The 21,598-nt window shown below is 36.2% G+C and overlaps 1 pseudogene across 1 annotated transcript in view; it reads left to right on the top strand.

Moving 5' to 3' along the window:
- Nucleotides 1-21,598, top strand: part of LOC149267147 (putative aldo-keto reductase 4) — a 364,266-nt pseudogene that overhangs the window by 16,283 nt on the left and 326,385 nt on the right. Inside the window, exons 3-4 of the transcript XR_016255604.1 lie at nt 188-497; nt 571-767. The product of XR_016255604.1 is annotated as a putative aldo-keto reductase 4 (transcript). The remainder of the gene's footprint in view (nt 1-187; nt 498-570; nt 768-21,598) is intronic.

Below are 21,598 nucleotides of genomic sequence, written 5' to 3'. Positions count from 1 at the left end.
CTATATTTTTCTGTTTCTTTGATAGTTCTGATGATGATTTAAAAGGAACAAACATTTCTAGGATGATCTTTTTGCTTAAGTTTATTTTCTTAAGCAACAGGATTATTTCTGGGTTTTTGGGCAGTTTTGAGGGGATTGACTATTTCAAGCTATTTGGTAATCTGGAATACTACAGTGTACATTCTAGAAGACAATTGATGTATATGATCCATCAGTTTCTTATTATCTAATATACAACTTTTTTCATACTAAAAAAAAAAAAAATACAATGCGTAGATTGTGTTTGGGGTCGCAAGGATTAGAAGTATCAGCACCGGGTTTGGGTTGCATGGGCATGTCTGCCTCCTATGACCAACCAAAGCTCGATGGAGAAATGATATCTCTCATCCACCATGTCGTCTCCAAGGGCATCACTTTTCTGGACACTTCAGACATTTATGGGCCCTTCACCAATGAAATCCTCATTGGAAAGGTAGGACTACTTGCCCCCTCAAGGGGTTTCTATTTTCCTTAGAATTACCAATGAATTTATGTGGATCTTAACTTGAGATTTTGAATCACACTTGCAAGGCATTAAAGAGATAAGAGACAAAGTCCAATTAGCTACAAATTTTGGACTCAACTATCTAGATGGAAAATGAGAGATCCGAGGAGATCCTGCATATGTTCGCATCTGCTGTGAGGCAAGCTTGAAGAGACTGGATGTCGAGTGCATTGATCTTTATTACCAACATCGAATTGACAAAACAATCCCAATTGAAGTCACGGTATGTATGCATATCATCGGTTGAATTTCTCTCTGTTTGGGTGTATTTATCGTTGGTTTGTGTTAGGTTTAGTCTTTATTAAGTTTTTTCTGACGAGAATCCATGTAACATAATCACTCTATATATTTAGGTTTAAGAGAGTTTCCCACAACTTTGGTAACATCATCCCACACTCACATAGATAGTTTTTCCGTCCAACATTGAAACATCTTAGCCTAGCTCAATTTAGCATGGAAAAAAATATTGTTTGGGTGACATGTTTAATAAATTTATTAAGAACATTTGTTTTCTTAAAACCATCACATGGATTAGATCATTAACCTTATCACATTGATTAGATCATTGACCTTATCACATTGATTATATTGTATTGTAGGAATAGTTTACACTCTTGGGCGTTAATTTGAATTTGTGGAAAGTACTTTGTTTCACCTATTATGCATAGAACACCAATTCGCCATAGCTCTTAATTTACTTGCCACCCATTATCAATTATTTCAAGGATTGGGTGAGAAATACACCCTTTGCAAGGATATACACTTTTTTTTTCAAGTGAAGAAATCTGGAGCAGCTTTTAGGCATTCATAGTCCTGCTTGGGATTGGACCACGAGACTTATAGGAACCAAACCTCCCCACTTATCCATTGGTCCACATCCTCAGGACTTTTGCAATGACATACACTATAGTATGTATGTTAGTAACCATCGTGTCCAATGGCATGCGTACTTACATACATACAACACTATAACGTACCTCACTATAATATGCATAAGGTTCACCTATGGTTTACATATTGGTTGTAATATGGGTCCATTGTATCATTTATGGGAATGGGAGATTTTTAGCCATGCAAAAACTTGGGATTCCAATGTTGCAATAGAGGTATGTTATATTTTGTTGTTGAATATATAGTTACAATAATTATCCCATTTGCTTTTCTTATTGTCTACTCAATGTTAAAGACTTGTAAGGCATCCTTTAAGGAGTTAATGTTAGGGAAAGAAAAATGTTGTAAAATAAATAGCACTGCAACGACAAAAACAATGCCTCACAATCATTGGGGAAAGAAAAGCACAATAGAATACTTAACACTACAACAACAAAAACAATGCCCCGTAATCATTAAGGTCAATATGCTCAAACATTAAGACAAATAATTTCACTGATTGATTTTTGATCAAATATTATTGTAGTAAGAATGTGAGTCACTGAGTCAAATTGGAAAACAATAGAAACAAATAGAATATACATGCCCTATCAAAACTCAATCAAACTTGCCATGACTAGGTATGAATAGAAAAACTTATGGATATAATTTAAAAGTTTAATACATCTATAATGGATAAATAATAGTTCTTCAACATTCTCTCTCTCTCTGAGGTGATTTTCCTATAGCATGTTTGTAGTGGGATTCATAGTTTTTTTTATAAGATTTGATGCATTTATTAAAGGGTGAAATGTCAAGGAAATAGTTTTTGTTATAGAAATTAATTGGTGTATGGGCCAAATATAGAGCATAATGAAGAAATCTAAAACATGGATCCTAAAGTTCCAAGCCAAAGCACACAAAGAACTTGCTCATTGCAATACACGACAATGTTTTCATTAATTGATGCTTGTATTATATCTAAATGATATGTGCAATTGCTAGTAAAATGGAAGATTTTTGTAAGAGTAGGCTACTTCTGGACAAGTGACATCTTTCATTAACCTATAAAGAACATCTAAGTGTTACAAGCTATAAGTACCACCTAGATGTGGGAGTTCAAATACACAAGATGTCAAATTTTGCTAAGCACAAAATTTACTGAGGAAAATTATTTATGACATATGCACGACATATGCAAATAAAGATGATTTTAAGATTTATACTACAATACATGAGTTCTCAAGGAGCTCCTTTTTGCTTTTGAATTGTCCTCAATATTTGTTGTATATGGGGGAATTTCTCTCTAAAGTATGCTCATAGAACCACTTAGCTTGCAAATGTAGTTTTCCTTTTCTATCAACTTGTTATGTTTTAGTCTATTTGATTTTTGTTTCCCATGCCCTTGTATCTAGCTATGTGTCTTTTCCTAGAGAATTTTAGACACTTGGAATAATATCTTGGGGGTGCATAACTTGTTCCTCCTCCTCTAAAGGCATAAGCTCATGTAATTAGTTTAGGTTTCCAATGTTAACCACATAATGAATCTTCAGATAGCCAAGAGTTTGAGAAGGAAGTAACTCACTCCAATGGCTTACAAGATGCTATACAAATCATATCTAATAGACTTTAATTACATGGGGTTTCTAATACACTAATGTCAAGTGTATGTGTGAGGGAGTGGTTGAGATGGCTTGCTATTTGTTTGTGGCTTCATTCTTATATTAGATTAAATGTTTGATATTTTGTGTGCAACATAATTTATTTGCTTAAAATTTTTGTTAGTGTAAGTACTTGAACTAGGGTATACATTCCTCATTGTAAATGTTATATTTCAACATGGCATGGGATATATATTTAGAGAGACAAGCAACTAGTTGTCCTCCCTACGTAATAAACAAGGGTAGAAAATTGGGAGGTCAATCACTACTTGAAAAGGTTATGGAATGTCAAGGAGTGCAAGTGCAAGTGTTCAACAAATTGTGTCTTCTTGAGTTGGTAAGTTTTTTCTTTTCTTTGAACTCTTAATGTAATTACTTAGTACTCTTTGTAAGTTAATTTAGAAGGAGAAATTAAAGGATACTGGTGGCTGAATTTTCTATAGAAGTTATTGCTTTTAATAAAAAAATTATCGTGTTACATTCTTGGTCATTGGTCATTCTTTGAGCATTTTTTCTTAGGAGCTACATGTACTCCTTGATATTGGGATATAAATTGATGGCACTAGATGGAATCTTGTTCAGAAAAATAAATTTAGATTTTTTCCTCATGCTTCCCTTCTATTATTTGATCTAATACAATCTTGACATCTTACAAATGATCCTACTTTGTTGGGTTGTAATCCAAGGTGTCATTAAGGTATGCAATAACAAAACTCCCAACGTAAGATATGAAAGATGTTGTTGATTATGCTCATAAAGGTGGCAAGATAACTAGTAAGTCCATGCACCATACAAGACCACTCAAAGAGCCCAAACTTGGTTTTGAAGTTTGTGTTCTCAACATCTATGAGTTCTATTTGAACTTGATGGTAGCTAGAGGTTGAATCAATTTCTAGAAAACAATCATCCCATTGGAATTGATTAATGATCTTACCAATGTATGGAAGATGATATTTATTTTCAATTGTTATAGTCTATGCATGGTTTGCTGCTTATCATCTCTTAAAACCATTTAGTTAAAAGGTAACTAGGGAGGGTATACTATAGGAGTTATTGAAGAGAGTCATGAAAACAATTTTTTTTTTGAGACCCTTGCATTAATGTATTCAATAATTATCAAATAGGAAGTCATAAATTATGAAGTTCACACATAATTCTATTTTTTGGTGAAATGTCTTTTAATGCAAGTGATTTTAAATGCTCAAAGTCATTAAAAAATCAAAATGTTGTTTGTTTAGCTATGACAAACTTTATAGAATATCAAAACAACATGCAGATACATTTATAAAGTAAATAATTAATGGATGAACTGGTTAAGCAAAGAGGAAAATACAAACATCTCAAGGATATAATTGGTGATAGATTATTAGAAAAAGATGAGAAAATTCTCACCTGGAATAGCATAGCCAAAACCTACTTACTCAAATCAAGGAGATAAGATGAGATAAGATAAGATAAGATAAGATAAATATATTAATGTCCAACTAATGACTATAGAAGTATGCCAATGGGATTGTTAAGTAACATGTTGTCTAGATCCTATACAAAGCATGAGTGCTAAAAAAATTCCCATATAAAGCAAGAAGCGGGAAGTGAAATATAATAAAGTCTAATCTAAACCCTATAAATCTAAATCCAAAAATGGAGAGGTGATCCTTGAGATAGATGTGCAAAGAGAATGGATCTAGAGTCTATGGTGCCAATAATATGAGATTACTTTGGTCCATAGGGATCATCTCTCCTACCATTCAAGGTGAAAGAGAGAAAACTCAGATTAGATGTTTATCTGGAAGAAGAATCAAAAGAGGATCTAGAATGAGTGTTATGTTGTTGTCTAGAAGGAAGAACCTATCTTTGTGATTTCCAAGATATATTTTTGTCACTAATCTACCTGCAAATGTAATGCCCCATGTCCTCCCTAATCTAGGGTCAACAATATCCATTTGCTACTTGATGCCCCTAGTAGGGAGAATTGTAAAGAAGGAAGTGATATTTTGGGTGGAATCTAATCCAGTATGTGGATGTGGCTAGAGTATAGAAGAGAAGATTTGAAGGGATTTATACAATTTACTAAAATATCAAGTGTAGGAACTGGTTATATGTGGAATTAAATTTTTCATACAATGAGTACTCACTCTGTGTTAGGTAAACTTGACTTGGGGAAGAGTCAAAGTTGGCTATGTCATTAGTGGAGGTTTTGGGCCCATGGTTTTTGGTTGCTATTGGTAATTTTCCCATGGAATTCATGTAGTAGAGAATTTAAAAGGATGGGGGGAATTCATTGTAATGGCGCTAAGGAGGTGAGCCGTGAAGGCCCATTGGGTCGCGCTTGGCTAGGGTTTTGGCCAAGGGATCTAATGGAATTCCATTAGGATGGGGTTTTCCTAGGGTAAATTATGTGTATTGTGTTTAATATTTTATTTTTGTTGTTTATGTTTAGTTTTTCTCTCGGTAAATAGGTTATACTTTTTAGTTTACCCATATCAAAAAATTTGAAAATACATGATATTTTTTTTTCCAAATCACGTATTTTCATTTTCTTCAGTGTAAGTCTACTCAAAAGTATGTATAGTGGGCACTCATTGGATGAGGAATTTAATTCCACATCCAACGAGTGCGTATAATTGAAATTAGAGTAAAATTGTAAGGAAATACATTGGAAATACAATAATAAAAAAATAGTTTTCCTTCTTTTCCTTTGAAAACCAATAACTCTTATTTTATTATTTTTCTTAGGAGGCCCATTTTAGACCTCAAAAGTCGCCTAATGCTTTGGGAAATGAAGAGAGGCTTCTTGTGGTGATAAGAAGCCTTAAGATTGGGGTAGGAGGGTTGAGTACTAGTGAAGGAATGCCAAACTTTATTGTGAAGGAACTTACATTCATTGCCATATCATTTGTTCATGGGATATAATCCATATTTTAGGGAAGGTGAGGTTGGTCTGATTTGATGGGGATAGGACTTAAGAGAAGCATCCAAAATGACGGATGAAAGATAATTGTATTTAGAATTGGTAGAATCAAGGCACGAGAATTGGGAATCAAAGAGGAGAATCTAGTAGAGATGAGAAGTAAAGATGTTAGGATCTGACTTATCAAAGAAGAAGGTTGTTCAAGGTGGGCCCAAGGGAGGGGGAGATAGGGGAGGGCATTGTCAACCCAAATGAAGAAAGATAGAAGAGTGTGGTTGGCTAAGATGATGGAAGTTACCTATAGTCTACTGGAGTTGAGCCTCATTGAACAAGATATAGTCTACTACACTCGCCCCTCCACCATGAAGTCAATAAGTGAAGAATCAAGGCTCCAAGAAGCAAGGAAGGCCATTAAGGATAAGTATCTCATCAAATTCAACAAGCTAGAAGAGGTGTTGTGCCCACCATAACCTGTAATAGGTCTTAAAACATCATCATATAGTTGTTGGAGTCTTATTGAATCTAGATCAATTTCTTGAATGCAAAAAATGTCCACTAAGAAATCATGGAGACAGACCTAAAGAGCTATGATATGAGCATTGAAGTTTCCCAATAGGACACCTCCCATCATAAACTATTGAATAATGCTAGCATGTAGTCTAAAAATAGGCTTTCTTCTAAGTTATTGTGAATAGAAAACTACAATGAAATAGAGGGGAGTAACCAAGTGCCATGTAAATGTATCTAGGAAGGAAAGAAAATCCATCGAGGTGAATCCAAAGGTCCAAGGAACCTATAAACATCGTTTAAACCCACTAGAGACACCTTATCTTGGAGGGCATCCCTAGTCAATAATGAAGCTCCTTCTGAATCTCTGCAACACTTGAAGATTTGATCTCCAATTAACATACCCAAAACTAGTGATAACTTTATATATCTAAGAGTGGCCATATAGGGATCATGTGAGTGTTAGTGATAAAGAGGATATTAGATGTACCCAGAGCATTAGATATCTTGCTTGGAGATGACCAAAAGTATCCATTATTTTTCCAACAACCAATTGAGATACGTGAACCCTGAATCCAATAGGACCTTTATTTAGAGGCCCCAAGCCAGGAGTAGTTGAGGGGATGATAATCTCAAATAATGGCCCTACGGTTACAAATAACTATTCATTTCCCTACTTGTTGCATGTTGCAACCATCTCTTTGAGTCTTTTAAGTATACAACTTGGGATCAAGTAAGATATTCATTTAAAAATACCATGTTGGGAAGGGAGAATAGTCTATGCTTAACGTAAAGCACTCTAATATGATCCCAAACTTATTTGAACCTAATGAATAATGTAGAATCATGAACCAAGTACTCTCAGGAGTAAGGTTTGGAAGCCCAAGGTTTTCTTCGAGGACCATGATTCCAAATTGCATGGGGTTCAAGGAAAGAGATTATAAGAGAAGTCCCCTAACCTTCAAATGAAGTTTTTGAGCCCTCTTAGTGCATTGTTCCCTTAGCTTAGCTATAACAACTTCCTCGACCTCAAAAATATGGGTTTGGGGGGTCATGTCCTTACCCCTAACTACTTTCACCCATAAGATAGAATTGGAGAATCAAAATCTCAAGGAGAAACTCAAAAAGATTTTATAAAAAAATATGAAGAAAATTCCCATTGAAGGAATCTTTTTTTTATTAAGCTCAGAAATGGTGAGGCTACATCATGGTCATGTTCAAGAATAACACCTAAATATGGAAGAGAATTGAATCAGTGACTTAACATCTAGGAGTACCTTAACAACACACCTGGTCAATGTCTATCCAAGACCCTGTGGACCCACTGAAGGAATAATAATAAAATGTTTTTTAAATAAATCAAAATGTTGAAATGTCAGAGAATAGAGAATATAACCATTAAAAATAAAATTGACAAATAAAAAAATAATGAAAAATTTTCATGCCTAATGGATCAAATCAAAACCTACTTACACAAATTAAGAAGAAAAACAATGATAAGGAGTTACTACAAAAAAACAACTTACCAAGAAAGAAGTGTCAATTAATAAAGAAATAATGAGTGAACTTACAGAATTAGAGAAGTTTTTAGATGTAAAATCCCAATCTAAAATGGATCAATACAAATCTAATCGGCACCATAACTTAGGAAGATGAAAATCTAATTGAAGTAATGATAGTTTCAGATGTTAAAGTACCATTGATGGAAATTACAAGTGTAATTACTAATAGCAAACTAGTGTTGAACAAAATGTCACACAGACATATGAAAAAGACATAATACCTAAAGTGAATTGGAAAACATTAAAGGTATGATAAGTAAAATAATGTTGTAATGACATCTTATCAACATCATAATCACAAGTGTCAATAATTTAAGTAATTAGCATATCAATATCATTAAAATTCATTGACTTATATTTTGAAGAATATTAATGCCAATGCAATTAAGTTTCAGAAAAAGTTCATCATGAGAACCATATAAATATACAATTCCACAAACGTTTGAATTAGAGAAGGAAATGTAATGAACACAACATAACAGATCATTAATATTAATGATAATAATAAAAAAAAAATTAATGAAAGGACATGACTTAACTAAAGGACATGACCATTCAACCAATGTGAGTAGTCAATGTGTATATATGTGTTATCACCGAAGGTGATTATATGTCATTCATTTTATCATAACTTATTTGATTATTTACTTGTCCTATATGAATTTTTGTTTATGGTCCTTATTATGCTGAACAAAAGTAAATGACAATGGTTGATTTTAATCCTTTTTGATGTTTTAAAGCAAGTTTGTTGAAAAAGATAACTTGATTTTGGAGAATAATGATCCCAATCAATGTGTCATTATAAATAGATTATAAAAGTATCTTGGAATTGAAATAGAGGAAAGGCTTTTAGACTCCAATCTCCTTTCTCTCACCATTTAAATACTACTATGAAAGTAGTAATATCTTCTCCACAATGTAGACCATTATTGATATTGGAATAATGCATAGAATACAAAATATACAAAATTTCCTTACATGTTTCTCACATGATGAGATAGATTATTTGAAAATATTATTCAAGTATGAACAAAGAATTCCCCCTGCGGAAATGCATTTATAACTTATTCATTAAGGGTAGAATGTTGAATAAGGGTAGAATGTTGCTGGTTTATTAGTAAGGGCAAACAACATTTACTTTGAACTCATAATTTCCCAAGTATGCAAACATCATTTTACACTTGTATTCATGAATTGAATTTTTATATGAAATTCAATACTATAGGATTAAGAAGTATTTAGCATTATGTAGTTCATCCAGTAGAAATGTCTTCTTAATTGCTAAATTATTAAGCATAATTTAAGAAATTAAAACAAAAAACCTACCATCCCTTTCTTTACTAAATGGTTGATTCTCCATTAGCAACTTTACTAGTAACTACCCACCCTTTTCCAAAATCCACTTAGAAAACTTCCAATTGAGAGAAGTTATATTGCTTGTGGTAGAATTGCTATGTGATTGAGAGTGGTTATATTTCTTGTGGTAGAATTGTTAGGTGAATCACATGGGTTATGTTCCCTCACAATAATCCATTTCTTGGGAGGCCTTGTTAAGGAAAACATTTTAAATTCTTCCAAGGTTTATTGCGATTGATTTCCTAGTTTGGTTTCATTTTTCTGTGTTTGACATGTTTAAGACATGAACACATTAGCTCCTTATTTTTATTTGTTTGACATGCTTAAGCCATGAACACAATAGCTTCTTAACTTAATCCGAGTTAAGGGCGCACAAATGTTTATAGTTAAATAATTAATCTCATGCAAAAGTAATTTTATAACCATTAAGAATATATTATTTTTATTCTGGTAGCTTTTCCCCAAGTGTAGAAAATTTTGTTATGAAGAGTGTTACCCTTAGGAATAATGTGTTAAAAAATGGAAAGACAAATTAGAATGAAACTTACACACTGAAACTAGCAGCTCACAGGTGAGCCACGCTACACCTGGAGACTTCCCAAGCAATACTGCTCTATTTCATTAATAATAAAATTAGAAATATATAAGTTTACATTCAATTAGGGAGATCACAACTATCTCCTAGAAAATGGGAAACTAAGACACACACACAACCGTGAAACAAACTTTCTCCATTAATTTCAACTCTCCCCCTTAATGGAGAAAGGATTCACTTGCACACCTAACATCTCCCTGAACAATTCAAATTTAATCTTCTCAAGAGGCTTGGTGAAGATATAAGTTACATTTTCACAAGTGTTACAATATTCAAGAAAAATCTCTTTGGACAGAACCTTTCTCTAACAAAATGAAATTGAGTATCTATATGTTTTGTGTTTTTATGAAACATAGGATTATTCGCCAGCTTGATTGAACTTTGGTTGTCTCATTTAATAACCATAGCATCCTTTCGTTCTTCTCCTGCATCATGAAGAAGTCTTCTCAACCAAATTGCTTCACAAGTGGCTACACATACAACTTGATATGCTGCTTCTGCTAATGATAAGGATACAATACTCTGATTTTTACTACTCCAAGAAATTACCTCGAACCCAATATTGAAAGCATACCTAGTTATAGATCTTCTATCGTCTAGATTTCTGGCCAAATCTGAATCTGAATAGCATGTCAGTTTAACATCAAAAGAATCAGTATATTTAATGCCAAAATTTATAATTTCTTGAAGATAGCTTAAGACACCTTTTGCCGCCACCCAATGATTTTCAAGAGGTTTTGTCATGAACTGACTCAACACACTGACTGAATATGTTAAGTCAGGTCTAGTTGTAGTCAAATAAATCAAACTTCCAACCAGTTTTCTATATAGTGTAGCATCCACCTCTTTAGAATCATCATCACTTTGAAATTTAACATTTTGTTTTATAGGTACTGAAGCAACTTTACACTGATCCATTCTGAATTTCTTCAACAATTCCCTAACATACTTTCCTTGAGTAACAAAATCCTGGCCAATATCTCTCCAGACTTCAAGACCCAAACAATAATGCAGTTCTCCAAGTTCCTTCATTTCAAATACTTGTGACATTTGCACTTTAATTTCTTCAACCAAAACATTAGAATTTCTAGTAAAAATTAAATCATTAACATATAAGGAAATAAACACAATCTGCCCCTTTGAATCAAATTTGGTATATAGATTTGGATCATTTTTACTTCTCTTATAACCATGTTGTAAGAGGAAAGAGTTAATTTTCTTATACCAAGATCTGGGAGCCTGTTTCAACCCATACAATGCCTTCTTTAACTTACAGACCAAGTGTTCCTGCCCCTTTTTAATGAACCCTTCAGGTTGTGTTAAATATACTTCTTCCTTCAATTCTCCATTTAGAAAAACAGATTTTACATCTAGCTGGTGTAAATTCCAATGGTTCTTTGTAGCTAGAGATATTAACATCCTAATAGTATTTAACTTAGCTACATGAGCAAAAGTCTCCTCATTGTCAATTCCTTCTTTTTGTGAGTACCCTTTGGCCACCAATCTAGCTTTATATTTGTCTATACTACCATTTTCTTTGAACTTAGGTTTATATAGCCATTTACAACCTATGGGCTCTTTTCCTTTTGGAAGTTCAACTAATTCCTAGGTTTTATTTTTAATTATGGACTCATACTCTTCTTTCATAGCTGATCTCCATTCATCATACTGATTTGCTTCATTATAATTCATGGGCTCAACAACATTTAAAATATTAGTCATAAGAGCATAATATTTGTACCTTGCAGGTAAGTGAGTCTGCTTTCCTGATCTCCTTGGTAGAGGACTTGCCTCAATTATGTCTTGTGTGATTTCTTACTCACGTCTGATTAGAGTTCGACTGCTGAATGTGTCTACATCACTAGATTCCTCATTATTGTTGCTGCTATAAATGATTGTCTTTGGCTTCATCATTATTGTCTTCAATCATTAAAGGCATGTGCCACTCCTCATGACTTCTATCTTTATTCCCTTCATCAACCTTTTCATGGAAGATAACATCTCAACTCACAAATACCTTGTGAGTACATGGATTAAACATATTATATGCTTTGAAATCAGAACAATACCCTACAAATATGCATTATATAGCTTTAGCATCCAATTTATTCCTATCTTCCTTATGAATGTGTGAAAAAACTTTAGAACCAATACTCTCAAGTGATGGACTGCAGGTTTAAAACCATACAAAGCCTCAAATGGAGTCTTGAGATCAAGACACCTAGTTGGACTTTTGTTCTTTAAGTAAATTGTTGTACTAATTGCTTCTGCCCAAAAACCATTGGATAGGTTCTTACCTTTCATCATGCTCCATGCACACTCCACCAAAGTTCTGTTCTTTCTTTCTGAAACCCCATTTTGTTGTGGAGTGTGGGGTACTATAAACTATTGTGCTATTCCATGATCTCTGCAATATTTGATGAAGTTCCCAAGTTTGTAATCTCCCCCTTGATCTGGGCGGATAATTTTGATAAATTTCCCTGTCTGCTTTTTAACCATACTTCTAAATTATTTAAAATATTTGAAAGCTTCACTTTTCCTTCTAAGAAAGGATACCTAGGTATACCTTGTGCAGTCATCAATAAATAACAAGATATAGTAAGTTCCACCTAAGGACCTTGTCTGCATGGGTCCACAAATATCAGTATGCACAAGTTCGAGTATATCTTTCTTTCCCCTATTTAAGCTAGAGGTAAATTCATCCTATGCATCTTTCCAAGTGCACAACCTTCACAATCAATATGTTCATTTCTTAAAATAAGAAATCCATCAACCGTACCTTATTTCTATAGCAACAATAAGTCATGAAGGTTGATGTGACCAAACCTTTGATGCCAAAGATTCTCTGTTGTCATAGTCGTTGAAGTTAAAGCTTGATATGGCATGCTTGTAACATTCAACTTATATAGGCCTCCAACTCTTACTCCTGATGCAACCGGCTTTTGATGATCCAACAAATCCTTTATAACACAATAAGTTTTGAAAAAATCTACCTTTAAATTCTGATCCATAATCATGGAAACAAAGATCAAATTCTTTTTAATACAAGGTACATACATAACATTCTAGATGCGCCTGATATTACCATTAGGCAATATCACAGGAATGTCTCCATACCCTTTAATCTGATATGCTCTGTCATCTTCAAGGTAGATGTTAGCACCGTTGCTAGTCTCCTTAACATTTTCATACCAGTGTTTATTACCTGTCATATGAGTGGATGCTCTAGAATCCACAAACAAAGTTTCATCCTTATCGGTCTCAACAGAAAGAGTAGCATTAGACAAATAATTTAAGATCATGATTCAGATCATCGCCAACAAACCGCCCTATATGCCTCTTGTGTTTATGTTTAGCTTTATCAGTCTTATTTTTATAACAATCTCTAGCAATATGACCAATTCTGCCACAGTAAAAACATTTTATTCCTGAATCATTCTTAGTGGATGACATATCTTGAGATGACTTATTCTGAGATGGATCACCGCTTTTCTGTCCTCCCCCTGGTTTCCCTTTGAAGAACTTTTTCTTTGCCACCAATGCTAGATCTCCATTCTGAGGCTTCAAGTTCATACGCCCTTCTTCTGCCTGCATCAAAATCCCTTTCAACTCTTCAAAGGTGGGAGCTTTCTCCCTCGCTGCAAGCCCTCTAATGAACATTTGATAATATTCTATCATACCATTTAAGGTAATTATGACGAGGTCAGTGTTGGACACTTTCTCCCCTATGTCGCCCAACTTGTCTCTCAGTTCTTTAATCCATGAGATGAACACAACAATAGTTTCATTCTCTTCCATTCTAGTGGAGATAATCTTACTCTTAAGAAACAACACATGATTTGTATTTTTTGTTTCATACAAATCCTTGAGTGTCACTCAAATCTCATTAGCAGTTTTGAATTCTCGAATATGATGAATTGTGTTGTCTTTTACCAACATCTTTAACGACACCTATCTTCAACAACACCTTCTCTTTATTTTCCCTCTTTTCCCAATCTTGAACTGATGCAGTTGTGGCATCACTTGCTGCAATTGGCTTTGCTTCATCTTTGTTTGCAATTTTCCACGCACTAGAACCCTTGAGAAATGTTTGCAACTTGAACTTCCAGTTGGAGTAATTCGACCCATCGAGCTTATTTCTCTCATTAAGGTACGCCTCTGCAATATGATTATTCATTGTGACAAAACAATTTCGACAGACCAATAGATCCATGACTCCAATAACATATCCACTGGGCCAATCTATAGATCTAGTAATCCAACAACTGATCTATGGATCCAACACCATATCCTCCAATAATCGATCTACAGATCTAACTCCAGATCCTCCAATAGCCGATCTACAAATCTAACTCCAGATCCTCCAACAGTTGATCTATGAATCTAACTCCAGATCTTCCAACAACCGACCTACGAATCTAACTCTAGATCCTTCAAAAAAATGCTGGATAGGACCACCAACATAGGTACATCTGGTCTCAGGTTGCCTCTAACATGCAAAAAAACCAGTGCTCGTTCAACTTGTTGTAGGTCACGCTGAGCAAAATTCTCATAAGTTATTGGTCATCAGCGCAGGCGTAACATTGTTCACCAGCGCTGATCATCACTCTTTCACTATGTATGGCCAACGTTGATCAACACGACTACTCATTGTCGGGGGCGTGTTGATCAGGTTTACACACAAAATCAACGCTTTGTCACACAAAAAAATGTACCAACCGCCAAGGCTCTTAGCCACCAAGGCTTACTCACTCTCCCATCTCAGCCACAACAACTCTCAGCCACCAAAGCTCAACTCAGCCACCAAGGCTCACCATAGACCCAACTCAGCCACCAAGGCTCTCAATCTAGCCACCAAGGCTTTGATCCCATGTTAAAAAATGGAAACACAAATTAGAATGAAACTTACACACTGAAACTAGCAGCTCACAGGTGAGCCATGCTACACCTGGAGACTACCCAAGCAGTACTGCTCTATTTCATTAATCATCAAATCAGAAATATATAAGTTTACTTTCAATTTAGGGATATCACAACTATCTCCTAGAAAATAGGAACTAAGTCTAAACTAAAACATACACACAACCGTGAAACAAACTTTATCCATTAATTTCAACTCAATGTAACTACAAATGGACTCATATTTAATGTGCTTTGTTAGATAAAGACTATACTATAATCGTTTTAGTGTTTCTAAGTAAATCGTTGACTATTTTTATGTCATTCATCAATGTATGAAATTGAGTACCAGCCTTTATGGTTAGTTGACTTTCTTTGATTACTTGTTTCAAAATTGTTGTTGTGCAGTGGTATACAATCATATTGTGAAAATTTGAATCATGAAGGCTATATTGTGATGTTTTGAGATGGTACAGTGGCCATGAACAAAAAAAACTTAACCTATAAGAAGGAAAAATGAACAATGATATGAACTCAAAAAAATGTTCAATACCAACTCAATTTCATCATTACAATAACATATATATCTTTCATAAAAATTGAAAATGGTTATTTTTTATTTTTATTTTCCGAGGAAAATAACCATAATTCTATTTATAAAACAAAATTACATTTTGCAGATGCTCAAGAGCATTCGGTCATACTGGTAAAATGGGGCTCATACAACCAACTATCAAAAATAAAAAAGATAAAAAATTACGAGTTGGGACTAAGTGCAAAGTCACTTAGCTACCCCTTCCTTTTTTCTTTTCTACTTTTTGTTAGCCTCCTTGATTTGGAGTAGCACTTATGAGTGTTAATTGATTTTCTTTTGCTTCATTAGGGTATCCTTGTTTGAGTCTGATCTCTCAAATACATGGGAACGTTTAAAACCTCCCACCTCCTTTTTATCAGGGGTCTTCTCGTTGTGTTGTATTGGGACTAAAATTTCTATTTCTTTAGGCGCTCTTAAGCTTGGTACCATTGTTCCTCCTTGTTGGTCTCCTCCGCCAACTACTATGTCACGTGGATTCTGATTTTCCATGAGAGTGGGAGTACAAGTTTCCTCTTAGTCCTCTTCTTCTGAAAGAGACTATTCTGGAAACTTCCATCCCTTTGGCTTTTTGGTTTGTTTCTTTTTCCTTTTTGGATCTTTCTTTGCCCGAGGACACGTATGTTGTAAGTGTCATGTTTGAATACATATACAACATCTGAAAGTTTTATTTTCAAAATATAAGAACTGGGTCCAACGCAAATTGTTGTGAATCATGTGAATGCAATCAGGTAAACCTTTATCTACTCCCACAGAAATTCTAGCAAAGATAAAAATTTCTTCTACAGTTCTGTCTAGATTTGTCTTAATGTACTTCCCCATTGTATTCTTGATTTCTTCTAATACTTTATGATGCCAAAAATGGAGAGGGTGATTATGCAATCTAACCCACACTGACATTTTGGAAACCACCATTATATTGACATCTAAAACCAAGAACCACGGGGTCATGAATTGACCCGCACTACCTCAAAACCATGATCCCTCCTTTAAGACGTGGTCCATGTCCTACAATGTTTCAAATTTTAAGATGAAAAATCCCGTGGAATATATGTAAATATTGCACCTTGGGGTCCAAGTAGAAAAAAATCCATTGGTTTTGGCAAGAAGCCATTAAATCTACATATCACTGCTTTGGTCTAGAAGGTTGTACGAATTGCGTTGACCTTTGAAAGATCTACTGCCATTTCCGGAGCGCGATTCATTTGTACCATGATGTAGGGGCCTGGAGCATTTAGGATTTAATCAGATTTGTTTTGTGTCTTATCTTTTCTTTTGACAACTTCCTTAAACAAGCCCATGCCCTTGAAAGAACTTGTTGAAAAACTTGTTCAGGGCAGTGTTCCTCACAACCTTAGATTTAAAATAATATATAAATCTCTTTCGATGTTGTATTCTTGCAATTAAAGAGAATCTTGCAAAACTTTCCTTTTTTTCAGTAATAAAAAAAACATTGATTTTTGTATTAATATAAAATACAATACATATATCATGGATTAAAATAGTGCGTGTAAATAATAACCAGATACATAGTGGTCTAGAATAAAACCATATAGTCCCATATGTGCCCAATAAAACATCTAAAGTAGGGAATGTAAACAGAAAACATAGATCCATCCATCCATCAAAATACAAACTGATCCACAAACATATCAGTCCACGGAGGGACATGGATAGCCTACATAAGACATGAAAAAAAGTGTGTAGAGCATCATCCAAGAAAAATGCTATCGGGAGAAAGGAAAAACATCCAGTACGGAACCTCCGATCCGAATCTCGATATGCATACCATCCAGCAGAGCCACTAAACCCATCGTAGATCATGCTTTGAGATTCCTAGCTTATCTTGAACCTTCTACTTCAAATCTTGTACCAGTTCCTCTTCCTCTTCCTTAGCCCTTATGGAGGTCGATTTCCCATCTGGAATTTTAACGAATATGATCCTCCGATCGGTGGTCGTTAAAGCCTTCAGAGATAAACTGTAACTTCCCATCGATGGCGTCAGCCTCCTTGCAGGTGGCAATCCTCTCCGAAAAGTTCTTCGCGTAGGCCAGATCCGTGTCATACTCTTGACATAGGCGCATATCACCTTGTTTGAGCATGCCCTAGGCATCGAAAGGGGCCTAGATCTTAACAACGATGGTCAAAAACTCGTTGCGGACAAAAATCCAGGCCATCTTGAAGCCGATAAAGGTCCCCATACTGCTTATCATCAGATCTGTCGAAGATCTCACCGATTTTGGGTTGTTCATCTCCAGATGCCAGTGTATTAGAGCTCGTTCGGCTTTATCCACACTCTGATATGTAAATAGAGACAGATCTAATCATCGAAAAAACCTGCATCCCCGGAACTCATGCGATCTGAACAAAACCCAAAAGAAAATGACGGATCTGGTCGAAAACGTGTGAGATCCAGCGCACGACAGGTCATCAAGGTTCTCCCCCGCCACTTTGAAAGAACTCAATGATGCGATGGGCATGCCAACCTGAGTGAACAAAGGAACGATCACAAGATCAACATGTTCGCTGGAAAATGAAATGACACAGGAAGTAGAGAGAATGTGCCTCCCAACTATCATGTTAGTTTGGGAGGTCGCATGCACCTTATATATAGACACAATGAGAAAGAGTTCAATGGAGATAAAGTGCAAATGGAGACAATATGGAACAAGTTTTCGGTCGAGACAAATCAAGCAAGTGGTGAACCGATTGCAGAGTTAAGAATAAATTACCGTGGCATGGGTCTGGTGTTGGTCACGAACTTCCCATCAAGGAAAGGGACGAAAGAATGCACAAGCACATACAAATCAGAGTGCAAGATCTAAAAACCTCTAGGAAAGAGATCAAGAAAATTGAAGAATGAAGAAAATAATTCATTTTTTGTGGAAAGGCATTGTACATCCCCATCGGAGGATGCTGTTAATCTGGAAAATCAGTTCTCTTTCAAAACAGTCGAATATCGAAGCTCTCAGGTAAATACACAGACCCATCCTGAGTCCCCTAAGGCTGCGGATTTTAAAAGTCCCCTTTCTTCGGAGATCCACGATGACTCGGCGGCGCTTTTCCCACTGATCTCGAATGCAACAGAGTTTAAAAGCCCGCCAATTCCGGGGCAGTGCGAAGAATCTCCAGTACCTCCTCCTCCGGCTATGAACAAAACGGACTTTGTGGTGGGAACTCACCCCATTCCGATCACATCCTCCTCGCCGTCTCCCAGTAGATCTCCCTCTGTCATTCAAAAAGGAAAGGAGCCCATGGTATCGCCGACCCCATACAACTCCCCGTCTGACTCTCCGGTAAACAGAGTCGATAGTGATATAGACTTCCTTCTCCAACGGAACCCATCGCTTCTTGAGCCCTTGACTATTCATAAGCCCTCCTCCCCTTCTATCAGTCCCAACTCAGCGAGAAATATCACCATCAGAAAAAAGCATAAAGGAGGGAGCCGACATTTCAGAGGCAGAACGATTGCCTCTGATTTGGGGGTCACTAATCTGTCTCTTGTGGATGTACCGATCCTGGAACCGTCAGTTTCACAGCCCCTTAGAGCAAGTTTGGCTGGCATGTCTTCAAAATGACCTTCCTGATTTCATATAACATCAGGGGTTTGGGTGCTGCCCCAAAATTTCTCGCACTAAAAGAGACTCTGTTTTCTGCTCATCCCTATATTATTTTCATACAGGAAACAATGCATCCAAGCACAGTGTCTTTGGCTTTTTTCAGGAAAATGTTCCCGTCTTGGCACATGGCTGCTACTGAAGCTGAGGGCTTATCCGGAGGTCTGGTGGTCTTGTGGGATCCTCTTTGGGTCAAAGCAAGAGCTTTCAAATGTTGTGCTGGGATTCTCATCTCAGCCTCAATCAGAGGAAGGCCCCAAAACCTTAATATCCTAAATATTTATGCTCCCTACAGGAACAGGCTCCCCTTCTGGAATAAGCTGTTTGATTCTGAAATTTTAGACATTGAGTCTTTGTTAATTGCAGGCGATTTAAACTTGACTCTCAGTCCAGAGGAATGCTGGGGCCAATGCAAGAAAAAGGACAGTATAGCTGATAAAATGCGCAGGGAGCTTTTAAAGCGAAATCTAGTTGATATTATTCCTGAGAAAATGGCCCCAACTTGGGAAAATGGCAGGGTTGGCATGGCATATATAGCAAAAAGAATTGATCGGTTTATTCTAAATGCCAGTATCATCGAAAAGTGGGGAATGCCGGCTGCCAGAACCGGAAATGTTTTCTCTTCGGATCACAAGCCAATCTTCTTAGACTGGCCAAATAAGGAACGCAGGATGGGCTACTCTTTTAAATTTAATAGAATTCATCTATTAAATGACTCCTTTAATGAGCTCATTAAAAATTCTTGGAGGGACATTCATCAATCAGAGGAAGCCCTTTTATTTACTTTTCGAGAGAAAATTCATCTTCTCAGAGAGGCTGCAAAGGACTGGCAAATTAAACAGAAGAGGAAGGATAAACAGGAGCTCCAAGATATAAAAAGGGATATGGACCTCCTCTCAAACTCGGTCCTATATAATGGTTTATCCTTTGAACAAAAAACTCTCATCAGAGCCTTGGAAAAAAGGAAGCAAGCGTTGCTGGAAAAGGAGGAAGCAACATGGCGATTAAAAAGTAGGGCGACATGGCTCAGGGAGGGCGACCGTAACACTAAATTTTTTCACAACTTTGCCAGCGCAAGACGAGTAAGGAACTCCATATGGAAGATTGAAGATGGAAACGGAGGGTTTCTCCATTCCCATTAGGAAATCTCGAGGGAAGCCTTAAGTTTTTTTCAAAAACAATATAAAAGGCAAGAAAGCGACCCAAGTGATATCCTATGGGCAGTGAACCAGATGCCAGTAATGTTTGATGATAATGCTAATGAGGAGTTCTTCAAGCCAATTGTGGAAGAGGAGTTGCTTGATACCATCAAGAAGTTCAAATCGGACAAGAGTCCGGGGCTTGATGGCTGGCCGATAGAATTCTTCTCCCATTTTTATGAACTGTTCAAGAATGATCTGCTGCGCATGGTGGAAGCCTCCCGTATCTCTGGAAACATAAATAGGGCCTTAGCCGCCACTTTCTTGGCCCTCATTCCCAAAAAGGAAAAATCGACATCCCTTGGGGATTTCAGACCGATCGCATTATGCAATACTCTCTACAAAATTGTCTCCAAGATAATAGCGGAGCGGTTGAAGGTGGTCCTAAATTCATATATAACAAAGGAACAACATGATTTCCTAAAAGACAGGCTCATTTTGGACGCTGTTTCTTTGACACAAGAATGTCTCTATTCAATCAGCTCCAAAAATATCGATGCTGTAGCACTAAAGATTGATCTCAAAAAGGCTTTTGATTGTGTGGACTGGGGCTTCCTCAGAATCCTTTTGGCAAAAATTGGTTTAAGGGTGCAAGGAATTAATTGGGTTATGGCGTGTGTTGAAAATGAAAATTTTTCAGTCATCATCAACGGCATCCCTACTCCTTTCTTTCAAGCTGAGAGAGGCCTCCGCCAAGGATGTCCCCTCTCCCCTCTGCTGTTCATTTTGGTTATGAACTCCCTCAGCTCTCATATCAACAAGGCAGTGGCGGATGGAAGGTATAGGCCCATTAAGTTATGCAAGGACACCTCCCTCTCTCACAACCTCTTTGTTGATGACGTCCTTACTCTTGCAATGTTACAAAAATCAACATGGGTCTGTCTATATGTGATTCTCCAAAAATTTCAATCCGCTACAGGTTTAATCATAAATAAGGAAAAGTCTCTTCTATATCATAATGGTTCCAACCCAGCCCTAGCACAATGGATCGCAGCGCTTTTCGGAGTTAATTATGCTTAGATAAAGGATGGCTTCACCTATCTGGGTTTTCATTTAAAGCCAAAGGGATATCGCTCTTGGGACTGGTCATGGCTAGTAGACCTTTTCTACAACAAAATCTCTCGATGGGGGATGAGGTTATTATCCCTAGCAGGCAGATTCATCTTGGTTCAGGCAGTCCTGTCTCAAATGGCGGTATATTGGGCTCATCTCTTCCTTCTTCCAGCATCTATCTCAAAAAAGATGAATTCTTTGGTGGCAAACTTCTTATGGGGCGGCAACACTC

This window comes from Pinus tabuliformis, chromosome 6 (genome assembly GCF_031772625.1).
Source record: "Pinus tabuliformis cultivar Carrire ecotype Pingquan chromosome 6, CPIR1, whole genome shotgun sequence".
Lineage (NCBI taxonomy): Eukaryota > Viridiplantae > Streptophyta > Pinopsida > Pinales > Pinaceae > Pinus > Pinus tabuliformis.
Note: the sequence above shows the minus strand (reverse complement) of the source record. Positions and strands in the feature narration are given on the sequence as shown.